Genomic DNA, 23,090 nt, shown 5'->3' with positions numbered 1-23,090 from the left:
TTTGTATTGAGCCTATCATTGCTTTGATAAGGCTGACACTGAAACTAGTAATCAGTGAAATTGGAGGCATCATATTCCTTGTTTGAAAAAGAGCAAGATACTGACACAATGGAAGAATCCATCCCAATTTGTTCTGGTATTTCCTGATTAGATCTATCAAAATGGTATCCCTTGCTCAGTCATAACTTAGGTGTAGCTTTCAGAGAAAGCCACTGTCAAAGTGAGATTTAAGGCATAATTATCCATGACTGGTAGAGCTGAATCTTTCTCTTTTGTTTCGCCAATTAGAATGTGACTCTATTTTTATTTTAAATAGTGTCACTTTCTAATTGGTTAAACAAAAGACAGCTATTAAAGCATGAAGTCTTGAAATACTCTTGTAATGTTTGTAATGATTGTAATGTTCACTAAACCAGGATGTTCCTCTGCAACTGAATTGGTCAAATAAAAAAAGGATCAATTACTTGTCTTGCCCTTTGCTGGTAGAAAATCAGGATGTGAGTAACCTTTCCATACCCAAGATTTTCCCCCAGCCTTCTCTTTTGAATAGGTTTGTGGGTTTCCAAAATAAATCACCCTGAAGGGCTGAGGGTTATTATTATTATTATTATTATTATTATTATTATTATTATTATTATTATTGATACCAATACCAATAATAATAATAATAATAATAGTAATAATAATAATAGTAATAATAATAATATTGATGATGATGATGATGATGATGATGATGATGATGATGATGATGATGATGATGATGATGTGTTTCTCCATGTACATGCATGAAGCTACTGGACCCGAGCAGGTATCTCTGTGCAATCTGACATGAAAGTAAACTTAAGCCAAAGGGTGAATTAGCTAGTGGCATCTTTTGGCTATCTATAGTCAAAGAAAGGCCACAGCATATTCTGCTCCTTCACATCACAGTGTGCAGGAAGGTGGCTTGGCTTTTTTTCTTCGAGCATCCTAAACCACATATAAAATTCTAAAAAGGAGTGAGAAATTGCTCCAGCCAGACATACCTGCCTTTAAAAACCCACCACTACTTTTCACAGTGATACAATGTGACAGAGTTTCTGATTGTTCCTTCTCCTTCTCCTCAATAAAATACACACTTGTGATACGTGGTACAAAATAAGGATTTCTCTGGAGGGGAAATGTAGCACTGACAGGAGTGCTTCAGTTTAATCCTCCTTTCCTTCTTTCTACTCTCACTTCCCCAGCTTCCTCCCGCCTCTTCACCCACCCTGGAGGCTCTTATGGGATTTTCCAGGTAACTAAAGGCTTGCAAAACCAGTGTATCAGAGCGACAGACCAGACAACTGCAACATTTAGGAGTGAGTGACACATCATTTCTTTAACTCTCCCTCTTCCTGAGTCACTGACACTAAGGCTCCAAGCCATTCTGTACATTATATACGGTTCTATTACTTTTTGGTACGGCATTGGTGATATTGTATGTTGTAGCAGGCACTTGTCAGTTAATTCCTGTGTATCAGTGTATACCCTGGCTATAGAATGATGACTCACTTAAAAGCATTATATACAGGAGTGGTAATTATCAGTTTATTTTATTGGTTTTGGTCAAGAAGAGTCAAATATTGGTCAGCAGAAATTTCACTGCATCAGATATTTCAATTTTTAAAGCATATATTCAGTAAGACATGACTTCTGTTATAGCAAAAATGTGTACTGTTTTTCTTTTTTCTTTGGTGTAACAGTTATGGACAATGTAGTTGTCCTAACACGCTGCAGAGATGACCATAATGGCTTTTAAGATCTCAGAGAGGCCCAGGATCATAGAATGTTAAGGATTTGGAAAGGACCTCAAAGATCACCTAGTACCAACCTCTGATCCATGGGCAGGAATGATGATATCTAAAGCTAAGGGCTCCTTGGGAAGAAGTAAGTGCAGGATGGTGGAACTCCTGCATTGCTGGATGGTCCTCAAGCAGATAAATATTTCAGCCTCGGTGATAAGCAAACAGCTCAGGAAAATTTGGGCTGTATTGAGAAAAATTGTCTCTATTCCATCTGGTCTCTTGGTTGCTGGGGTAAAAGATGAAGCTCAAGCACCAGCCCACCAAAGTCACTTGTCCCTTCCCAGTACTGTCAGACACTTTGGCCTGTTAGCAAATGCATTTCCTGCAATTAATTTTGGGAGTGTTGAATAATTTCAAAGAGGATGCAAATCTGAGAGGTTTGTCTGCGGCCAAGGACTGCCCAGCCAACTCTGCTGCAGTGGGGACAGACCCACATGGCTGAGCTCAGGCAAGGGAAGAGCACTAGGCAGCCTGGTGAGGAGCTCTGTGTAGCTTGGTTAGCTTATCTTCCTGGCATGGAGCTACTCACTGGCTAATTCACAGTGATAAGCAGGGTAGCACAGTGCTCTGGGAGACCTCAGGAAGCCCCTTGCCCCTATGCTCCCCATCTTTCATTAACACAGCACGCTGGTGTTCTCACACTGTCCTCCGTGCACAGAGCTACCTTGGAACCTCTGTGTCCTCTGTGACAGCACCAGTGGTCTTCTTGCCTGCTGACAGCAGACCTGAGAAATGTTTCAGCATACTTTATAGAATATCTGTAGGTGATGCAGAGGGAACTGAAAGTGCCTGTTATCACTCAGGAAGCACTAGGGAAGTGCACCATTTATTTAGCAGATTCCCTCTCTGGAAAGGATGTTCTTGTCCACCCTAGGGGTGACTTTGCTGACAGATCTTTCCATCCTCAGGGACTCAAGAACTTGCTCTCTGTATTTTCTGTACTATAGCAATGATCAAGAAGGAAATCATTAGACAGTCCAGACTTCTAGCTTCCATTATTTTTAACAGGCATTGCACATCTAATTTGAAGTGCGCAATGCAAATATTTACCTTCAAGTGTCAAAGGAGACTATAATGATCTTTATGGATCTTCGCACTTCAAGAACTTAATTCATTAAAAATAACTATACATATGTGGGGATTACTTCCATGGTGGAGCTGAGATGTGCCATCAGCTGCCAAGTTGGAAAGTACAGCATGCATACTATACATCTGTGTGTCAGCTTTTATGTGAGAGAGAAGGGCTCTTGTACATCAGAACATATGTGTGTAAACAGGGCTGAGAGATCTCACTGCAATTCACTGTTGAATAAATTAGAGAAAGTCACCGTGTGGCATTGCAGACTCCCCAATGCTGCAGACAAAATCTTTTGTGCTTGCCCATCTCCTTCACCTCAACCCGAATACTCCACATGCCACTTCATTTTAGAATGAGAGCAGTTTTACAAGAAAAACTATTAGAAATTGGTTTTGATTTTTCTTTGCCCCTCAGAGATTTCAAAGTGTCCAGTGATTTGTTTCCAACAGTGCCAGTTTTACAAAATTGAGGCTTTTAGCCTTAAATTTTGCCTTATTTTGAGAATGGACAGACACTTTCCCATCCTTGAATTGTGTCGGTTGTTTAAGGGGCAGATGCTGCTATTTTGAGCAGGTAACTGGAAAAAAATTTACTGCTGAAGTCAACGGCCGAAAGGAGGCAGTCAATTAAATTCTCAGACACTAATAATCTCTTACTTGTAAATCATGAGGACTCTGTTTTAAGCGCTTGGAAAACTTCAAGCATGAATCATGTTATAACAAGCACCTTATTTTTCAAAAATAATATTAATAATTTAGGCTGTCTCTTTTACTGCAAGGGTTCATATATTGATCTGGCCTACTTGTATGCCACCACCAGCCCAAACTGTGAGAGTGTCTCAGCTCTCATCACACGCACAAGGAATTAGCAGGGAAAGAAATGTCTCTCCTGTATCACTGCTCGTGCTCAGGGTGTGGTGGTTTTGGAGAACAGCTGTCATAAACAGCATTTATTTCTCCTTGTGAAGAATCCCAAGGCCATTTACCTCATCTTGCCTCAGAGAAATTTCACACCTTTGCTCAGCTCCTGCAGAAGTCCTGCTGGTTGAACTCACCAGCCTTCTGCCACTGTCACTTCCCTGGGTGCCAGAGGCTCAGTCACCCTGGGGACCACGCTGAGACAGGGAGGAAGAACTCTCAGAGGGTCAGGACAGAGACAGGGAAATCTTGCAGTACTGTTCAATATATTCTTAATGCTATGTGTTAATACTTACCTATGCTCAGGAGACAGCTCCAAGAGTAGAGTCTGAGGATGAAAGGGTCACATAAACGTCTGCTGTTTAGTAGATTTTCAGCTCAATTTGCACCAGTTGGTGAAGCCCTGAGACTACAGTAATTTAGTCCTCTTTTTAGATAATGGATCTTTCTTCATATAATAGGTTTACACTTCCCAAAATCTTACAGAATTTCCCCAGTTGTAGGGACACAACCCAACTGATGTTGCTGGTAGTGAAAGTTTTGTGGCACATGAAGTGCATTAGGACATTATTTGGAATCCATTGCAATATCAGATATTTGCCTTTGACATCAGAAAGGTGGTAATGATGAAATGTGCTCTGAGGGTACATCTCATTTAATAGTGCCTATTACAGTTGACACACACAAGCATGAACCATGTTATCTTGCATTTTTGCAAATAAAATTTATTCCACAAAGAAGTTCATGCATGCAGAATAAATAGCACCTTCCCGGTGAAAGCATATAATTAGCTGAAATCCAAGAAGTGACAAATATTTGCTTTGCCTGAAAGTTACTGCATGAGATTCTCAAGTTTGAAGTATTTCAGAGACGGAAATGACAGCCTTCACTGTTTCATTATTGTTTGGTGCTGCTAATTGGCACTGGTTGCAGGTAGCAAATTTCTAGCTAGTGCAGAAATTATGTACCCTGTTCCACCTCTCAACTCTCTTCTCACTTTCCTTTGCCTTCTTGCAGCTCTGCACACCTCCATTCTTTTGGATAATTTAAGGAACCTGTAGCACCTTCCAAATATCATGGACTAAAACCTATCAAGTTCTTCAAGTTGCCTGAAAATGTTTCTGTTGCAACTGAATTAACCTATATTTATGTCTATATTGTTTCTTTTATTTATTTGTAGAAAAAAAGAGAAAGAAAGCTTTCCATTTTGACATTCATGATAGTTCAGGTTTTTAATTTTGAAATAACTTTCATTATCAAATGTTTAAATGTATCAAAGTAAAATGAATTGTAACCCCAAATATTTATGAAAAATCCATTGCCTACTGATTTGATCTGATAAACCACAGGAGATTAATTAGTGTTGGTAATGTGACTTTTCAAGCACTAAGCATGGCTGAAGGGGTTTTGATTTTTGTAGTTTAAGCCTGTATTTTTGTTTAGTCATATTAAATATATAATGTATAGGAGAATTTGCTACATGGCAGCATTTACCACTCATATGATGACTTTAACCCAAATATGAAAATCTCCGTTTCACCAAGAGCTATAAGGCTATTTTCATAATGAGAGTAAGTGTATGTGATTTTTCACTATTAAATCAAAACTGCTGCTTTTCAATTGCTTTAAATGATTTTGTACAATAATTAAAATAAACTTTATTTATCTTTTAAAGTCAGAAGGTACAATATACACACTGAGCAATCTAGATGATTTTTTTTTTCTAAGATACAGGCTACAGTGTCTTAAAATTAGACCATAAGACTTCTCTTAAATAAAATGAAAGAAAACCCCTCAAAAAACAACAGAGGACTCTGCCCCAAAGGTACTCAGAATTGACTGCACTTGTGTCCTGTTTCAAATTGAGAAAGTGTGACATATGTCCACGGTGTTTTTATCTCTAGACAAATGTCCAGACAACTAAAACATATAACACTAATGTTAAAATTGAAAGAAACTAAACTTCCATAAAACCCACTAACCATATCAAACTCAAATATCTTTCCTCATTCTGCTCCATTTGTGCAAATACATTTATATTGTTTCATAAACAAGCAGCATAGCAGCTTGAAAGTTTAAAAATAAAACTTCTGTAGAGAAATTAGCTTTAATTAATTTCAAAGTGCTCTTTTTTTTTTTTTTTTTTTTTTTTTCCTTTTTTTTCCAATGGATTTTGTGATTTAAGGTTAAGCTGTGTTGGGGTGGGGGTTTTTCTAGAGCTGTGAATGTCTTTCCTCATTTGACTTATAGACAGCCCTTTCATAGTATGGTGCTGTTGTAGATGAGGGGCATCTGTGCCTCTGCCAGGCAGGTGTTTGATAAGGATGTTGACAGGTCAGAGGTTGTCACCATTAATCCCAAAAAGCTATTTCTGACTAATCATCATGACAGAAACACACTGTAATAAGACTACCAGGTTTGGTATTGATTTCCCATCTAATATAATATCATGATTGTATATTACTTGTTTTTTGCACTTTATTATTCCCTAGGATGTTAACTTTGAAGTTTTAAAAGCACTTAGTTCTACAGCTGCAATCCTTAACACCTCTGCAGACTTCTATGTATCACTTTGTCACCTTCCTCACCCCCAAGTGTTCAGCTGATCTGGTGCAGTGGAAAAACACTTTCTATTCACTTAATCAGAAGGTACAGTCTCCTGACACAACAAACCAGAATTTTAAAAGATGTAGCACTATTAGAACAGAGATTCTTAAAAGAAGGTAATAAAAAAGCATCTGTATTCCCTGGAACATCTTTACAGGGTAAGAGGAAGTTTCATCAGAGATTCCTGCACTCATTGGGACTTCAGAGGATTTCACTGTTGACTCTCAGAAGGGATTGCTTTCTGCTGGTCCATCTCTCCATTGTCTCTCTTTTGTCTGTCTTCCTGCTGTGGATGTTGAGGTCTTAGGGACATTCTCCTTCTGAATGCTCTTATCCATCCATCAGCTGGACTCTCCTACAAGCTGCTGTAGATATCTATAGCAATCCAAGTCAATTAAAATACAAAATGGTTAATTGAATTCTCCTTTGTTCCCTGGTGATGTTCAGGAGGGAGCACATGGTACCTGCAGATGGATGGCAGCTAAATAGCCTTTTAAAGCTGCAAGCAGAAGTGGAAGTTTGTTTTCATTCATTTTCTCTCTCTCATTCAGATACAGGAAAACATTTATTAATCCTCCTCCAAACCATATGCCATGTGTCTAATGAGTGGTAGGTTAACTTAATCATATACAACCAACCAAGTGTAGTAGAAAAAAACATTGCAGAGTAGGTGAAAAGACTAATCCTGTAGATCTGAATTACTTAAGTAAGCAAAGGAGATGAAGAATATGCAGGGTCAGGCCCTCTAGGAAGTTAAAATAGATATTATGTCAGGCAAAATTCTTCTGGGTTCTTGGGGTGTCTCTTGGTAACTTTTGAACTTCTAGCAAGGACATCTTCATATCTTCTGTGAAGGTTCATGCTGAAAGTATTGCTGGCCCTGCTTTTTTATCTTTAGGGGTTATTCTGAAGGCTTAGCACATATAGATATACATACAGAACTTCATCACCTGGTAGTTTTACGCTTTAAGGAACCTGTAGAAAACGGAACCAAGCGATTTCCCATGCTTACCTGTGGGGTATCTGAATTACTGAATGAACCCATACTTAAGTTTTCCAGACATATTTTATTGATGAAGTGTCATGACTGCTCATAAACTGTGATAACACAGAACATCTGCAAACTTAGCAAGGAAGAGCTGGAGGAATTTTTTTCTTCACTATTTCACCAGTTTTACCAGGTTGTGGATCTGTTATGATCTTCTTGCTGGGACAGCAAATGCTGACTGTGAAAAATGAGTATTGACAAATTCTGTGCAAATTTCTGTGCGTTTTTCAGTGCCAAGTTATAACTTGTAACAGCTCTTCTATTCTCAAGAAATTAGCCTGCAATGCTTGCCAAACTAGAGCAGTTTTGTGGCAGGACTAGGAAGGCACCATCATATTTGTTTCATTTGAGCCCTAATTTGACCCAAAGATTTGATTTCCAGCTTGCATAAATTCACTAACTACTAACCCACTCTTCCAGCTAGGCCCTTGAGTCCTTTGCTCGCTGGAAATTATGCTCCTATTTAATTATAAATATTTATAAAACCTCTGTGATCTTTAAAAATGTGAGAACTATCTTGTGTTTGTAATTGTTATAAAAAATATCCCAAACCCACTAATTGAATGAATCTTTCAAATGTGAGTAATTTTTTATTTGAATTCTACATCCTTATGTATTATGTAACAATTAGTAATGATGTGATGGATAATTTTTTTGGAACAGTTCCTGATTCCATTACTCAACTACTCGATCGACCAGTAATTATGAATCATATCTTTAATTAGCTGCCGCTCTTCAGAAACATATGAAAGCCAAGGGCATAAAGTAATTGGCATAAAAGTTTTCCTAATTAATTTATCTGTCTATGTGAGTAACCGGGACTGGAGTCAGGGGAACATTTATAACTCCAGGAAGGCCAGCCCTAAAATCCAATGTCAACTGAGATTTATATTTCTGAATTATAAAGAGAACAACAACAAGCCACAAAATTACATTATCCCCAACTCCAACAATAAAGCACATAATGCGTTGTTCAGAGATGAGCAAAAACTTCTTATTGATCCAATTCATTTTCATCGTATTCTCCAGTGGGTCTTTCAAATCTCTCTGGCTATTTCCCTCATTCCACATAGTAACAGTAATCAAGCACATTAAGCAATTCATTAAACAACAGCCCCACTGACCACAGGGAGTATTACAGCTAACATTCATTAGGCAACTAGCAACTTTATTTAAGCAGAAGAGAGCTGGGGAGTGCAAGACTCAATTCTTTGTCTTCTGGGAGCCTATGGCCCACCACGGCAGTGCTGGATCTGCTTTTCACAAACTATAAAACCTTTAAGCTTGCTGGCACAGACAGTGACTTTTTCAAGGAGCTGCCTGGGAGACAAGACAAAACTGAGTGTTTGCTGGTTTAATTCGCAGCCTGCCAAAGATTAAGTTAAAATCTGAGCTCATTCTTAAGTGTGAATTGTTAAGATTTATGCCTGATATAAAACTAAAACCTTATAGTATTGATATTTAGGTCCTATATTTTCCAGATCTGATTTCAAGAGGGCAAAAGCTATAAAGCATCCAGGTTTGTTCATTTGGATATCCTGGTTTGCCTGGCACTTTGCCGTAAATATGATATATATTGTACTTCATAATAACAGAGGAAAGGCTAAAACAACAATGGAAAAAAAGTCTTCCTACAAATAACAATTAGAAAAGTTTTAGAAAAGTTGAACTGATATGCCTATACAGTGTTTCTTGCTTAATTAATGAAGAATCTAAGATTCATGTTTGGTGCAAAGTCCCTGAAAATGAGAAAAGTCACATGAGCAAATACACTGCTGTTCTCTTGCTTGTTCATTTATTTATTTATTTTTTCAAATTGGCCCATATTACAGAAAAGAAGAAATTAAACAATATTGCTTGGCATTACATTTTTGCATAAGGATTCCTACAGATATCCAAGCTATTTTCATAAAAATTTGCACTGCAAAAACATTAGCCCAGATTTTTAAGTAGCCATTCTTTGCCATCTACTATGTGAACTTACAGAATAAATATAATATGCATGAATCAGAAAAAAAAAACAACACCTTCTCCTTCTGTAGTGTTATTCTTTTCTATTCACAGAATCACAGAATTGTTATGGTTGGAAAAGACCTCTGGAGATCCTCTAGTCCAACCCCTCTGGCACAACCAAGTTTGGCACAGTTACTGTTAAATTATACAATGATTTGAATGACTTGGCATCTTGTGTGGTGTAACAAGAGTATAAATTCCTCGATTTCAGAGGAACTACATAAACCAAAAAGGTTATTTTTTTAGTCACGGTCTTATTCTGGTTTTATAATGCTCGACTACAGCATTCATGTTATTCCCTATTACTGACACAGACATTATTCACATGATTCAAAAGAATTAATGGCACAACTGATTACAGACACTTATAACTGGAAGGTGAATACAACTCTGCTATAGTTTGAAAATACATTTCTGGGGTGTTTAATGATTTGAAACCTGACGATTAAACCTTCAAACCAACTTCTACAGGGTAATTGGCTGTCACGGCCAGAAATACAGTAAGAGGTTCTTGCCAGAATTTGGATGTTCTTCCCATCTGGATGGACCCATATTTGGGGAGTGCAGTAATCTCTCACTGAGGGAAAATCACTGGACAAGCTCATTTCCCTACATTAGGAAGATGAAGCTTGACAATGGATGGAGTTTCATCCCAGAAGCTAGCTGGGAAGGTAACTTAATCTTTGTTACCTACTTGTAGCAAAAGTTGAATAGAGGTGGAGAGATGGTGGACCAAAATGCTGGTATGAAAATGAGCTCCAGCAAGTGGCTGTTGGGAGAGCATGAAAGACAAATACAGCCCATGGGGCACTGCTGCCTCCTGTGCTCCACCACTCATCAGCTCTATAATTCATAAGAAACCATCAGAAAATAAAACATTTATCTCACCCAGACATCTTGACAGCCTCTGTGAGCAGAATGCATTTGGTTGTTTGTATGACCAAATATTTTGGGATAACATGAACCCATGAACCCTGGGTCCATGTTTCTGGTCAGGCAATTCAGAGCCCATGCAATAGCTGAAGCTCTAAGCTTGTTACAAGATGTAAAGGGCAAAGAGGGTACTGTGCTTATTCATAACACAGAGCCTGCGATTTCAGCTCTGCCAAACTACCCCTGGAAGAGAGCTAGTGACTTTTTTTGTTAGCAACAGAAAGTATAAGAAAAAGTGTGTCTAACATATACAGTTGACTGCTTGTATTTCCTGTACTCGTTTCCAATAGTGGCATATAAATGCATTTATACTAAGGCAGAGAGTTTATTACATATGATGGATGGCACTGAAATACCAGTTTTATCCTTCCTGTAAAAACAAGGGCCATAACTCATGACAGGTGCAGCCTCCAGATGCCAACAGTGGTATTGGTTTCAGGGCCAGGACCAGGAAGACACAGATAATTTTGCTAATTCCTTCCATTATATTATTATATTCTTGCCTGCAGTGTGAGACAGCTTATCATGGAACTACCTGACTGAAAATGTATCTTTAATGTTTTATTACCAAAATTTAAATGTGTGCTGCAATTCGAGCACTTTTCAAACATTATGCATTATACAGAGAACTCTGTTCAGTGAATGCAAAGCTTTTGATCTTTGCAAATTTATTTTTGGTAACTGGATGTTTGAATACCATCTTTTTATGTTAGGAACTTTTAAATGTCTCCATCATCAGATCTGGGCATGGAGGAGCTTATTTTAAATATATATATACATATATATATATATGCATATATGCATATATATGCTCAAGTGCTGTCATGACAAAGGACCACTAAGCAGTGTCATGGGCCCCAGAACAAATGTTCCTGATTTATTCTTTCTAGTTCCTGCTGAGTTTTCCCTTCTAGATAGGGATCAGTAATAGAATTTACTACATAGTAGAATTTACTACATAGTAACAAGTCCCACTGAAATGGAGGGACATTGTCACTTCATTTACAAAAACTACAGGATCTCTGGGGAACTTGTTCTGCGTTTCTCTAAAACCTTAATTACACCTCCCAGAATTAGGAAAATATAGTGCATTTCTTGCTTTATAGGTAAGATGAGGCACAAAAAGGAACTTACGTGTCTAAAATTCCTATAGGGAAACTCTAATAGTGCATTGATGCAAACCAGGTTCCCCCAACTCCAGGTAAATGCCGTAACCCCTGGACAAGGGGGCATTTAACAGCACTATATTCATCCTTATTCCTTTTTCTCTTCTGTTTTCCCACCACTTCACTACCTCATTGATTTCAAAGAGCTCCCACTGCCTCTTGGAAAACTTTGAAAAGCACTCAGTTTTAGAAACAATTTTGCTGTTTTGTAGTTTACCTTATATACCTTTCTTTCTTTATTATTATGCAAATGCCTTTGGAAGAATAAGCATACTTCTGAAGACTGCCCTGCTAATACTGCTTACTTGTCTGCAGACATTCTCATTTTGCTCTTGTCAACACAAGCAGCAAGTACGAACATACAGGAGAACAGACCACAAATCAAGTTCACATGTTCCTTAAATATTTTGTGGAGGCATCTTGAGAATACTGAGTTTGCAGATCTACCTTATCCAAGGCTTAGATTTTATTTTCACTGAGTATTTACAAAAATGGCCTCTAAGAAAAGATTTGGCTGTGTTAGAGTTGCACTCTTCTGCTGATCTCTGGTATGACTGATGGGATCAGCTGAGCCACTTTAAATTACAGTTTCTGCAGAAAAACAGAGAGAGGAGACTTACCATCACTTGCAACCCATCAAAACACAAATCTGACTCCAGTAAGATCTTCACAGTGTGAAAGCATAACTTTCACACACACTATCCAACAAAATACAACCTAAAACACTATGGGGAGAGAACAAACTGGTTGAGGACTTCTGTTTTGAGAAGTCACCAGTTTCTTTCTGTCATTAGAAGACCCAGGCAGGCTCTGCAACACATGGTGAGGAACCCACCTAAGACTTGAGTGGAGGCAGGTCTCTTCATCATGCCCACAGTGGAGGACAACATAAAAGTTAGAAGGGGGTGTGAGTGTGGGAAGGGTAGCAAACATTGGAGAAGACAGGCTTGAGGAAAGATACTGGAAATTACCTGCTTGATTTTACACCCATCTTCTCCCCCTCTTACTGTTTCTAGACCTTAGTTTGAATTGCTTTTCAACCCTTCCCTGTCTGCTTTCCACAAACACAAATTGTTAATGGAAATTAGCCATGCACATATGGTGAGAGATCTAGGTTGCCTTGGTTGCATCTTAGTGCAAGGTTAAGATAGAAAATCTGTGTAAGATTGCAATGTTCCTACGGTGTTTTCAAGCCATCATTACATTCACTTTGATTACCTCATCCATTTCTGTTCCCTTGTTCTTACTCTATTTTGTCCATAGAGTTCGAACTCTCAAGATAGAAAGTGTCACTGTGTTTGTATGGGGGCCAGAAGCAGGGTCTTGTTCTTGGCAGGTCTCCAGATGCAAGTGTATAAACCCAATTAATAGTAATGTACCATTCAATTACAGTTGATACGCACATGGGCAGTAGGAAAACATTTTTCTTAGAATTTAAAAATGCATAAAATTATATGAACAGTTTAATTGTCAGGCTCCTCAGCACTAGGTCTCAGTCCCAAACTCTGAGAGCTTCAAAGGCATTTTGGTACCCAATTCCCCTTCCATTTTACCAAATATGTTTAAGAACATGGAAATAAATGTATAGAATCCAAACTATAAATTCAGGATCCACCTAGATTTCATCTCAGCTTTTTCCTTGACATGTCTGATTTTGCCCTTGCATGAGACCCAACTCAGTGGATGGATATTACTACAGGAAGCAACTGACTTAAGTTATAATAATAGTTTATCATCATTATTTAGTCCTTTCTAACTCTTTATTAGTAACAAGTACTCCTAGTAGCATCCTATATTCCTCAGTAGTAAGAAAACATGAAAATAAATTGCAAATATGTCGTCACTGAGATGTAAGTCCAGAATGACAACTTATATCTTTATTTTTTTTACTGTGCTAAAAAAGACTTAAAGAATGTAGATGTGGTTTTTCCAGTTTTTCTTATACTTTTCCTTACATTTACTGAAATATATTGTGTCATTACTTTTAAACAATTGTTTGAAAAACAATAGAGCAAGATAACTACTTACAGTAGCACTGTATTTCTCTATCATCCAGTATTAACAATTATTTTCTGCACATTTCTTTCTGATGGACTGACACACATACAAATCAACCCAGACAGTTCCATACATAAAACCTGGTACAAACCTTTTCCTAATTAGAAAGAGATTCACTGTTTTCTATAGAGATATGTAATGAGAACTTCCATTGCACGAAAGCTTGAGAAGTGTGAAGGGTTTTTCCAAGCTTTAGCAGTTGGATCTATGAATAATTTCATCCTGACTTTAGCAGGAATGTTGTGCAAAGACTAGATGTAGAAAAAAAATCTTGTCTGAGGCTGTCCTGGACTTTTATGCAAGGAGCTTGGTGGTGCACTGGCAGATTTATGTCATTTTAAAGGTTTCCGCCAGCTGAGTGCAGGAGGCAGCAGGAGCAGGGAGATGGTACCTGAGCTGAAGCTGATGTTCCTGAACCCTCGGCTGTCCCCTGGGAAACCTGAAGAACAGTGAGGGCAGATTTGGCAGTGCTCACAGCTGAGCCATTTGAACCTAGCCCTGGTGCTGAAATTCAATGCTAAACAGCTAAGTGAAAAAGAAAATAATTTGGGGTGAGCCACATGCCCAGTGCTGCAGTTCAATAAAGACTGCCTTTCTGAAAGCTTTACTTTCCCTTGCAGCTGCTCCACACATCTTTATTTGGCACATGCCTTAGATCTTTTAAGTGTGTACATGTCAGTTTTGTTCTTTTCAACCAGTTCTCGTTCTTCTCTTGCCTTTAATACTTCCCCTTGTCCAGTCTTTTCCCCCTCCCACCCACATCCACCAACTTCTCCCCCCGATCTCTGGCACTACAGAACCACTGCCTCAAGCTGTATAAAACCCTTGGCCTCAAACCAGGGAAGACCGAAATGCAGGAAAGTAAGGATAAATTAAAGTGACAGGGTCTCAGCAGTGGAAATTAGTGCAACTCTTCTAATTGCATGTCTAGCCTGAATGATGGGATACTTAATTCTTACACATCCCAGACAATTGCTTTATACTAACATGAGCTCTGGGAAAAAGGCAGATTCCAGAGACATATGGAGCAGTAGATGGAGTGGAAAAATAAATCAGTTGTCCCAGCCACAGTGGAAAAAGCGCTTTATCTGCACTGTTAATATAAGGTGTTGCCACTGTTAAACAAAACTAGTAATGTCTCCTTCATTAATTCTTACTATGAAAATAGAGCATTAAATAATTAAGTGGCAAAGTGGGCTTTAGGTTCTATTTATTGTTGCTTGAACAAGAAATGAGCTTTGGGTGAGAAGGTTACATTCCTCTAGTTACTGGACACAGTCCTAAATGCAGGATTCTGAGAGAGATGTAGTCAGGGGAGCAGAATGCTCTACTTCACTCCTATAAGGACTGCTAATAAAAGGCTTCAAAACTAGTATGGATTCTTATATCTATTTAACCTTTTGCCCCAAGAAGCAAAGAGCATCTGGTTAAGTGGAGAGTAAAAGCACAGCTACTTTTCATTATCAGGGCTTAGAGCCAGCCTATGTGGAAGCCTGAGCTGCCAAGCCTGGGTTAAATGCTTGTTGCCTTCACTGCCTGAGGCCATCTAGCGTGTTTAGAAATGATTAAGTACTGCAGCCTAGAAAGGACCTGTCCTGAGCGTTCATCTCTGACTTCCAGCAGAAAAGAGAGCCTGGCAATGACAGAGGCAGATGGATGAGTCTCATTAGTATGGTGAAGCAGCGAACCAGACTGCCTTCACAGAGCTGTCCAAAAAAAAGCGAGCAAATTAAAATAGGAGCTGAGAAAACCAATGAGCAAGTGTATTAACTCTCTGATACCTGGATTCGTCTCCAGCAGGTTAGGGCAGCTGGCTGCTCTTCACAAGAATCTCTGATCCATAAGCAGGTGATGAGCACTTGGTAGGCATGGAAATTTCCACCTGTCCATATTTTATTTTTGCATATTTTTTTTGGCAAGCTTTTAAAAAATGTAGTATCCTTATACATACTATACCTCACACACACATACTTTGAATATTCTAGAGCATGGCAAGTGCAAACTAAACATTCTGCATATATAAGATTCCATTCATGCTTATATCATTATCAAAACTCACATGGTAATTAGGTTCTGACAGAGAGTTTTGGCATACAACATGCTATGAGGATGTCAAATATCTTACATAAAATGTGTTATCTTACCAAGATTGGTAAAGATATGCTGCTGCATTCTACTAATTAATGGGATTATTGCCATTCTGAACAAGGACATCTCGCTAACCACAGCTTTATCTGAAACACCCTTGTACAATAAAATAGCAGCTCCATCCCTGAAGTGCAGGGAGCCCCAGTACAAAAGTGTGGTGACTCACTGGCATCAGACCCATCACCCTGGAAGTCTTCATAGTGTGATGGACTGGCAAACCTGCAGCTATTTGAATGAGATTTTCTGCAAGACTGATGGGAAATTCTATCAATTTGTTACCCACTTTGATTTGTTTAAGTTGATTCAGGTACCATCAAACTATGAAAAGAGAAAGAAAAAGCATTTGAATAATTCAGAGTGCAATTGCAGCATGCAAGGCAGCCATTTTGCTTTGTCTTAATGCAAGATGAATAGTGTAGCACAGTAGAAATGTACCTAATGCCCTTCATTTTTCTTTTGATGAAATAAGTAGGACCAGAATCCACAATTTGAAAGAACTGTGAAAGAAGTCAAAGATCTAGGGCCTTCTCACTGTAAAATAGGCAGTAGAAATGCCCCCCAAAAAATGACACCAGAACAGATCCTTAAAAAACTGAGATTTTTATAAATAAAACTGTAGGTTACAGTGTTGGTATTGGAATAATCAGAAGTATACTAGAGGAAGTGTTGAAGAAAAAGTTTAATTCTCCACTACAGGTCTCTGCAGTCCTTGAGGGGATGGATTAAGTCATATAAGAAAATGAATCTCACAGAAGTTTTGTTTTTCATGAAGACATAGAAAAGTAATTTCATAATTGCTGTAGAAACTGGGATATTCAGGCAGTCTTTAACATCTCTGTAGTCTACAAGGACATGATTTTCAGACATGTTAACATCTTTGTGCAGTCCCACTTGCTTCCTACTCAGCACTTTTGTCTTGTGATACTCATGTTTGCTCAGAGACTTCATTTCACCCTTGTCATCATGCCCAGGAGAGTCTCAAAAGAGAGATGCTATTTCATTTTTTTTTAATTTGACTTTTTCTATTCAGAATGAAACATAAGTGCTCAAGGGGCATTAGGAGCCTGCGTTTTTTAGGTCTTTTCTGAGGAGAAGGAACAAAATTACTTTTATCCTCTGGTGAAAATGAGCCATTTCAAGAAGGATTGGGAAACTGTGGCAGCTGCATCCTCCTCCCCAGCTCCAATGTAATTTTGCATTCGAAACTGGACAGGTGACCTGACAGATCATCTTTGTTATCTCTTTATTTTCACTTAGTACCTTCTCTTCTATGCTCTCTTCTACTTGCAATTGCCAGATAGCTGATGTGTACCAATGTTTATTTGCTTGTTTTGGGCCAGGCTAGTGCTGTTAAGGCCACAGTTACACAGGAGAATATTCTTCTTTCTTCATCACCTCATGAAGATGATTGTGAGATCATGAAAGGTTTATAGAAATATTTTTTGTTCTTTTTTTTTTTTTTTTTTTTTTTTTTTTTTTTTTAATCTAGTAGCGATCAATTCCATTTCCCCCCTCCAATTTCAGGTTATGTTAAGTCAGTGATTAACTTTCAGGCTTCAGGACAGACTATAGTGGGCAGCTAATCTGAGCTGTGATATAACAAGAGTACAGACAATAGTGATTTCTTATATTTAATACTTGTTTAAACTAGAGCATTCCCTTTTCTGAAAATCTAATCTTGAATCAAAAGATACTTGAGATTGTGAATTAAAAGCAGTTCTTAATAAGTTCTTCCAGTGGTCAAATGCTTTTGATATTAGATAATTATAATTCCTTACTAATCTGAATTTATCAAGTTTTAACACTGAGCCATTCATCTGAGCGCCTAGGACATTTTGAAGGAATAGTGGCTATAGTAAATGATTTAGGCTTCAAACTGTGATTTTTCAGATGGGTGCCTGGAAGATGCAGGGCTTGGTAATAAAAGAAAGACTTTTAAATAAATTGCCTTAAAACTTAACTGCTAGCCACAGAAAACAACTTGGGTATTTAAAGTACACTTAAACTTACATCTCTGAAAATCTCATTTGAGATATTACCTAACACTGGAAATACTGGAAAACACAGCCTCTCTCATTTTTCACAATTACATTTCTCACAAGTGCCTCAATATTGCCAAGGCAGAACAATCAGATGCTTTGTTCATACCTAAAGCCTATCATCATCCACAAGTCAGATGTTCTCCCTTTTAGCTTCATGCAAGGTCTGAGATAAACACACCCAACTGCACTCCTCCAAAGAGCAGGCCACTTTCTTTAAAAGTTCAGACTGAGCTAAGTTTCCAGGTCAGTTCCTCTTTAGAGGACTGTTCCCAGATGCAGGAAGTTATCATAAATTTTGTTTTCAGTCTCATAGGATTCCATCTCACCCTACCTGTAGCTACTCTACACTTTTCCAGAGTGTAGGATATCCTCCTTCTAGCCTTTGAAACAGTGACATTTGGCATACAATCACTATTTGCCTTATTTGCCTTAACTTTATCACTTACAGTTCATCATAGGCTACTGCTTTTATTTTTTTTTTTCATGGAGCATCCTCATTTTCTGCTTTTGTGGTCCTCTTATAATGAACTTCTCCTGACTGTAAACAATATTCAGGACATTTTTTTGTACCCTGCCAGTACAGAAGTCTTTCTTTTTCTTTGACAAAAGCCAGCGAGGGAGTGGGCAGAATCACTGTTACAGAAGTAGGCAGTGTCAGCACTGCAGGGAGGACATCTAGAGTACATACCTGGTTCCTCCACCAGAAGGAAGACTGGACATCTAAAGTACATACCTGGTTCCTCCATCCCTGCAGCTGGGTCATAAAGGAGTAGCTTTGGTGCAGAAATGGTGAAAAAAGGAGAAAGTTGTTTGTGAAACTCCCCAGTGCTGCAAAGGAGCATTGGGAAGGTCTGGTGTATCACCTGTCCAGTCATCACTGCTGGCATCCTGCTCTGAAGATAAGAAAAGCAAACAAGACAATTGCCCTCTCAGGAATTTTGGGAACACAGCAATCCTAAATTTGTTTTACTGATGGGCACCTCTGGCAGTGAGAAGGTGAAGGGGGAAGGAGGAAACTGGTAAATGGTAAGAGGATTGGGGAAACTGGACTACACATACAGCTTTCACTGTGTCCTGAGGATTTCCACCCATGTGGAACCCTGTGGAAGCAGTGCAGTGAAACTGCAACCACTCCAAGAAATGCCTGACTGCACCTTGTGGGAGCACTGACAGCACTTCACTAAGCTGGGCCCCCATATTCAGGCATGCTCATGGCCAGGTCCCTGTAGACAGAGAAGTGGTGAAAGACCAGCAAAGCCAGCACCAAGCTCCCAGGGGGGCAGCTGTGATGGGGGTCTGGGCTCCTGTCACGACTAACATTTAGGGATGAGAATCTGTACAACTGACTTACCAGCTCTCACACAGAAGCAAGCTTCTGACTGAAGGCTAGGGAAAAGAGATATCTCCTCCAAAACAATATTTGGCGTCAGTTACAAGAAAATGCTCATGGACAAGGGTCAGGCATTATACTGCTGCACTGACCTCTGAAAAAGAGAGAAATAGCAGTAGGTTTACAATCAGATTTAATTACACATTCCAAATTGACCATGAAATTTTATCATTAGGTAACTAACCTCTTTTAAGTAGGAAAGGTGAATGATTGAGACTGCCTCATTGACTATTATTGCTTTACCTGGATTCCTCTGTCTCCCTAATGCATCTACTAATCCTTTAGTTTAACTCAATATGAGGAAGAATTCAGCTTTGTTCATTCCATTTGCAAAATGAGAAGATGCCAACTTTTCCCATTATAGACTGGTATTTATTTTAACTAACAACATGAAAAAGAGCACTAGAGTTAATCACTTTCAATCAATGTCAACTACATTATTAGTTAATGGGAGTTTATACTGCATATTATTTGTTTGAGAGACATTTTCTGATGTGTTACATCTAGTTAAATGTCTTATCCTTGTGTATTTTAAATAGAGAAAAAATGAAGGCTAGAATCAGTGAATTTGTAAACACTGACATACAGAATTAATTTTACTTAATCTAATGAGGACACTAGTTAGGAATGTGAAACTTACTTCTGGAAAACGTGTAGTATGCTGTATGCAGAGATAAATTTTTCTTATTAAGTATTTTGCCAGCTCATTCTGAGCAGATCAGTATTCTACAATCTGATCTTTAAAATTATATTTTATATATAAAATTTATCTAACAATTTGTATGTTTTGCGGAGATGTGCAAGCTCCTAAACTTCTTCCCCCCTGCCCCCTCTTCCCATACTCCACCTTCTGGCATGTGCATTGCATCTTCTTGTTATAGACTCATTTTTGTCGTTTGAGGACCTGCGAGAACATTCCAAACCTGAAGATTTGATTTGAAATCAGAAAACTCAAATCAGAAAAAAAGAGCACATTTTAATGAACTTGTCTATATCTGAGTCTTGTACCTACCAACATTTCCACTTGCATTTTGACCTCATATTCCTTTTTCACTCTCATACATTTCCTTTTCCTTAGCACCATCCCAGTCATGAACTAAATGGTTCTCAGCAGTAGTAGAGTAACAAGTAGATAGATGGTGGCTGAGTGAGAAGGGAATAAACTATACGTGGCATAAGGTCCTTTTTCAAAAAGGACTTCCTGTTCCATTATTACTTTATACTATGACAAAGGCCTGACCTGAAAGTTAATAAAGAGAGCATGTTTACTAATTAGGCTTTATTCTCATTGGCCCATGTTAATTGCAAAATATCAATCTATCTCACTTATGAATATGCAAATGCTATGTCAGAGTGGCATAAGTTTCCAGCACACACTACTCTGCTAGCTTTAATTAGATCAAAAGTGGGTCCAGCTCAATTCAACAAGATGGGCCCTACTCTTTAATCAGGAAAATAAGTTTGTCTCCTAACAGTATCTTCTTTTGACAGTCAGCAAACACTAATTAACAGACATAGCTGTATTAATTGCATTACTCCACTGTATTCTTATCAGCTGGCTGATGTTGCCTGTTTGCTAATGCAAATAGTTGCTGCTTTGGTAAAGTCAACTTGCAAAAGTCTTTCTAATGCTAACTAGCAATCAATGCATATAAGATTTCTAAGATTTCTGTAGGGAATTCTGCATAATAGATGTATTCTGTCTTTTGAGGTAACCATGGCCATTTAGTATAATTATTCCTTAGAGCTACACCTATCATATTATCAGCTTTTTGGAGGATAAAGAACACAACTTATTTGTTTAAGAACAAAGGACTATTATCATTTCCTTTAGGAATCACTAAATCACTATGTTAAATGAAGATGTATGACCCAATGGAAAACTTGCATTTATAGTAATTATGTATTTTTTCCTTAAGATTATTATAGCATCTTTTAAAAGGCAATTTACTACTTTTATAAAGTACTGACTTTATAAAAGGGACAGGCCTGGAGACTGTAATCCCATGGAATGGGTTTTATAGGGACTGTGTTAGGCAAAGTCTCCCAAGGTACTGTCCATATGTTTTGCCTTCAGCCCTTTTATTTGAGAACCACTGGGAAGGCCAAGAGGGTAATCCAGTCTCTCTATGTTCTCTATGTCCTGAAAGCAGTTTTGTGGAGAAAGACTTCGGAGGTGATTCAACCCCTCTGCTCTCATGAAATCTCACCTGGAGGACTGAGTCCAGCTCCAGAGCACATGTAAGATGGACAAGGCCCTGTTGGAGTAATTCTTCAGGAACTCATCAAGATTATCAGAAGGATGAAGCATGTCTCCTATGGAAACAGGATGAGAGAGTTGAGGTTGTCTTGCCTGGAGAACAGTGGGTTCCAGGGATACTTCATAGCACCTTCAATTCTTAAAGGGGGCTTACAAGGAAGAGGGACTTTTTACCAGGGTGTGGTAGGACAAGGGTAAATGGCTTAAAAATGAAGGAGGGTAGATTTAGATTAGGTAATAGGAAGAATTGTGAAGGTCAGTTTTGACAATGTTTGAATAACCTGGTGTAGTGGAAGATATCCATGTCAGAGGTGTTGGAACTAAACGATCATTAAGGTCTCGTCCAACCAAAACAATTCTATGATTCAGGTCCTAGACTCTCTTGATTGCTGGCTTGGGTGTCGATTAAGGGAGTTTTTATCATCCAGTTGCCTGTTATGAGCAGGGCTGAGACCACCCACCCCTTTCACACAGACTGCCAAGCAGCTGTCCCCAGGTTGTTAATGTTTTCTCCATACTAGCTAGCACTGTTATCCTGAGAGATGCAGTCATCTAGCAGGTGACATCTCTCTGCAGCTAGACTGAGCTCTCTCACCTTTGCCCAAACACAAAGCAGATTGTGATAAAGGGATCCTGGTAAACATATATGGAACATACATAATTAGCCATGTTCTCATGGGAACACAAGTTTTGGGCAACACCATAACTAAGATGGCCTGCACAAACATATAACTGTACTTTCTTAACAACAGTACCTTCTTGTACCTGGCTGTGGGATGACCTAAGGTGAGAGTTCATCCACCCAGTCCAAACATGCAGAGATAATCAGCTGGAGACCACCATTACATCTAACTGAGCTGGTGTTATTTCAAGATCATAGCTCTTAACTTTGTGAGGTGGAAGGCAACAAAGTCCACAGGGCTCCCAAACCACAGGATGTCAGCTTGGTGTGAGGATACTGAAGGAAAAGCCACGTGTCCACTTTGTATTGCAGCACCAATATTATTACTACCAGTGGAGTCACACCAAAGCAGAATAATGCTTATGATTTTCCCTGGTATAAGCAAGACTAAAATGGTTTGGGGCTAGTATTCCCGAGTGGAATCTGCAAATGGAATTATTATGTATTATTTATATATTTACGGGTATACCTTCACACAGCTGACATTTTAATGAATCCCTACAGGGAAGGAGTGGAAGTGATAATGAAGCCTCCATGTCAAAGCCTCTTCTGTTTTCCAGTGAAGCTGCAATACCCCTTAATTCTCCCCCAATACTTTGTTTACCTTTCCATTTATTTATTCTGGATTGGAAAATGAAGTTGAAAAAATATGGTCAAACACATTTAAAGTGTAATATTAATAATCTTATGAACAATAAGGATATTTTTCAGATCCTCTAAATTTTTAAAAGAATGTTTTAAATTTAGGTGCACAAACATAAGGGAGAATTTCAGCACTGGTTCTGATTAGCTCTTTGCCATTTTTTCCTTCTGTTATGATATTTAGGGTATAGAATCATAATTTCTATAGTCAGTATGAAACCTGAGAACTGCCTCATTGGAGGAATAATTTTGTATAGGACTGTGAGATGAGCCTCAGCTT

At 38.5% G+C, this 23,090-nt stretch overlaps 1 long non-coding RNA gene across 1 annotated transcript in view; it reads left to right on the top strand.

The window, feature by feature from the left end:
• Positions 1-712: 712 nt before the first annotated feature.
• LOC116183425 (uncharacterized) overlaps positions 713-23,090 on the top strand; it is an 85,601-nt gene continuing 63,223 nt past the window's right edge. Inside the window, exon 1 of the long non-coding RNA XR_014953695.1 lies at positions 713-1,340. This is a non-coding gene — a long non-coding RNA (uncharacterized LOC116183425). The remainder of the gene's footprint in view (positions 1,341-23,090) is intronic.

This window comes from Lonchura striata, chromosome 3 (genome assembly GCF_050655825.1).
Source record: "Lonchura striata isolate lonStrDom1 chromosome 3, ASM5065582v1, whole genome shotgun sequence".
Lineage (NCBI taxonomy): Eukaryota > Metazoa > Chordata > Aves > Passeriformes > Estrildidae > Lonchura > Lonchura striata.
This window is presented reverse-complemented; position numbering and strand designations above follow the sequence as displayed.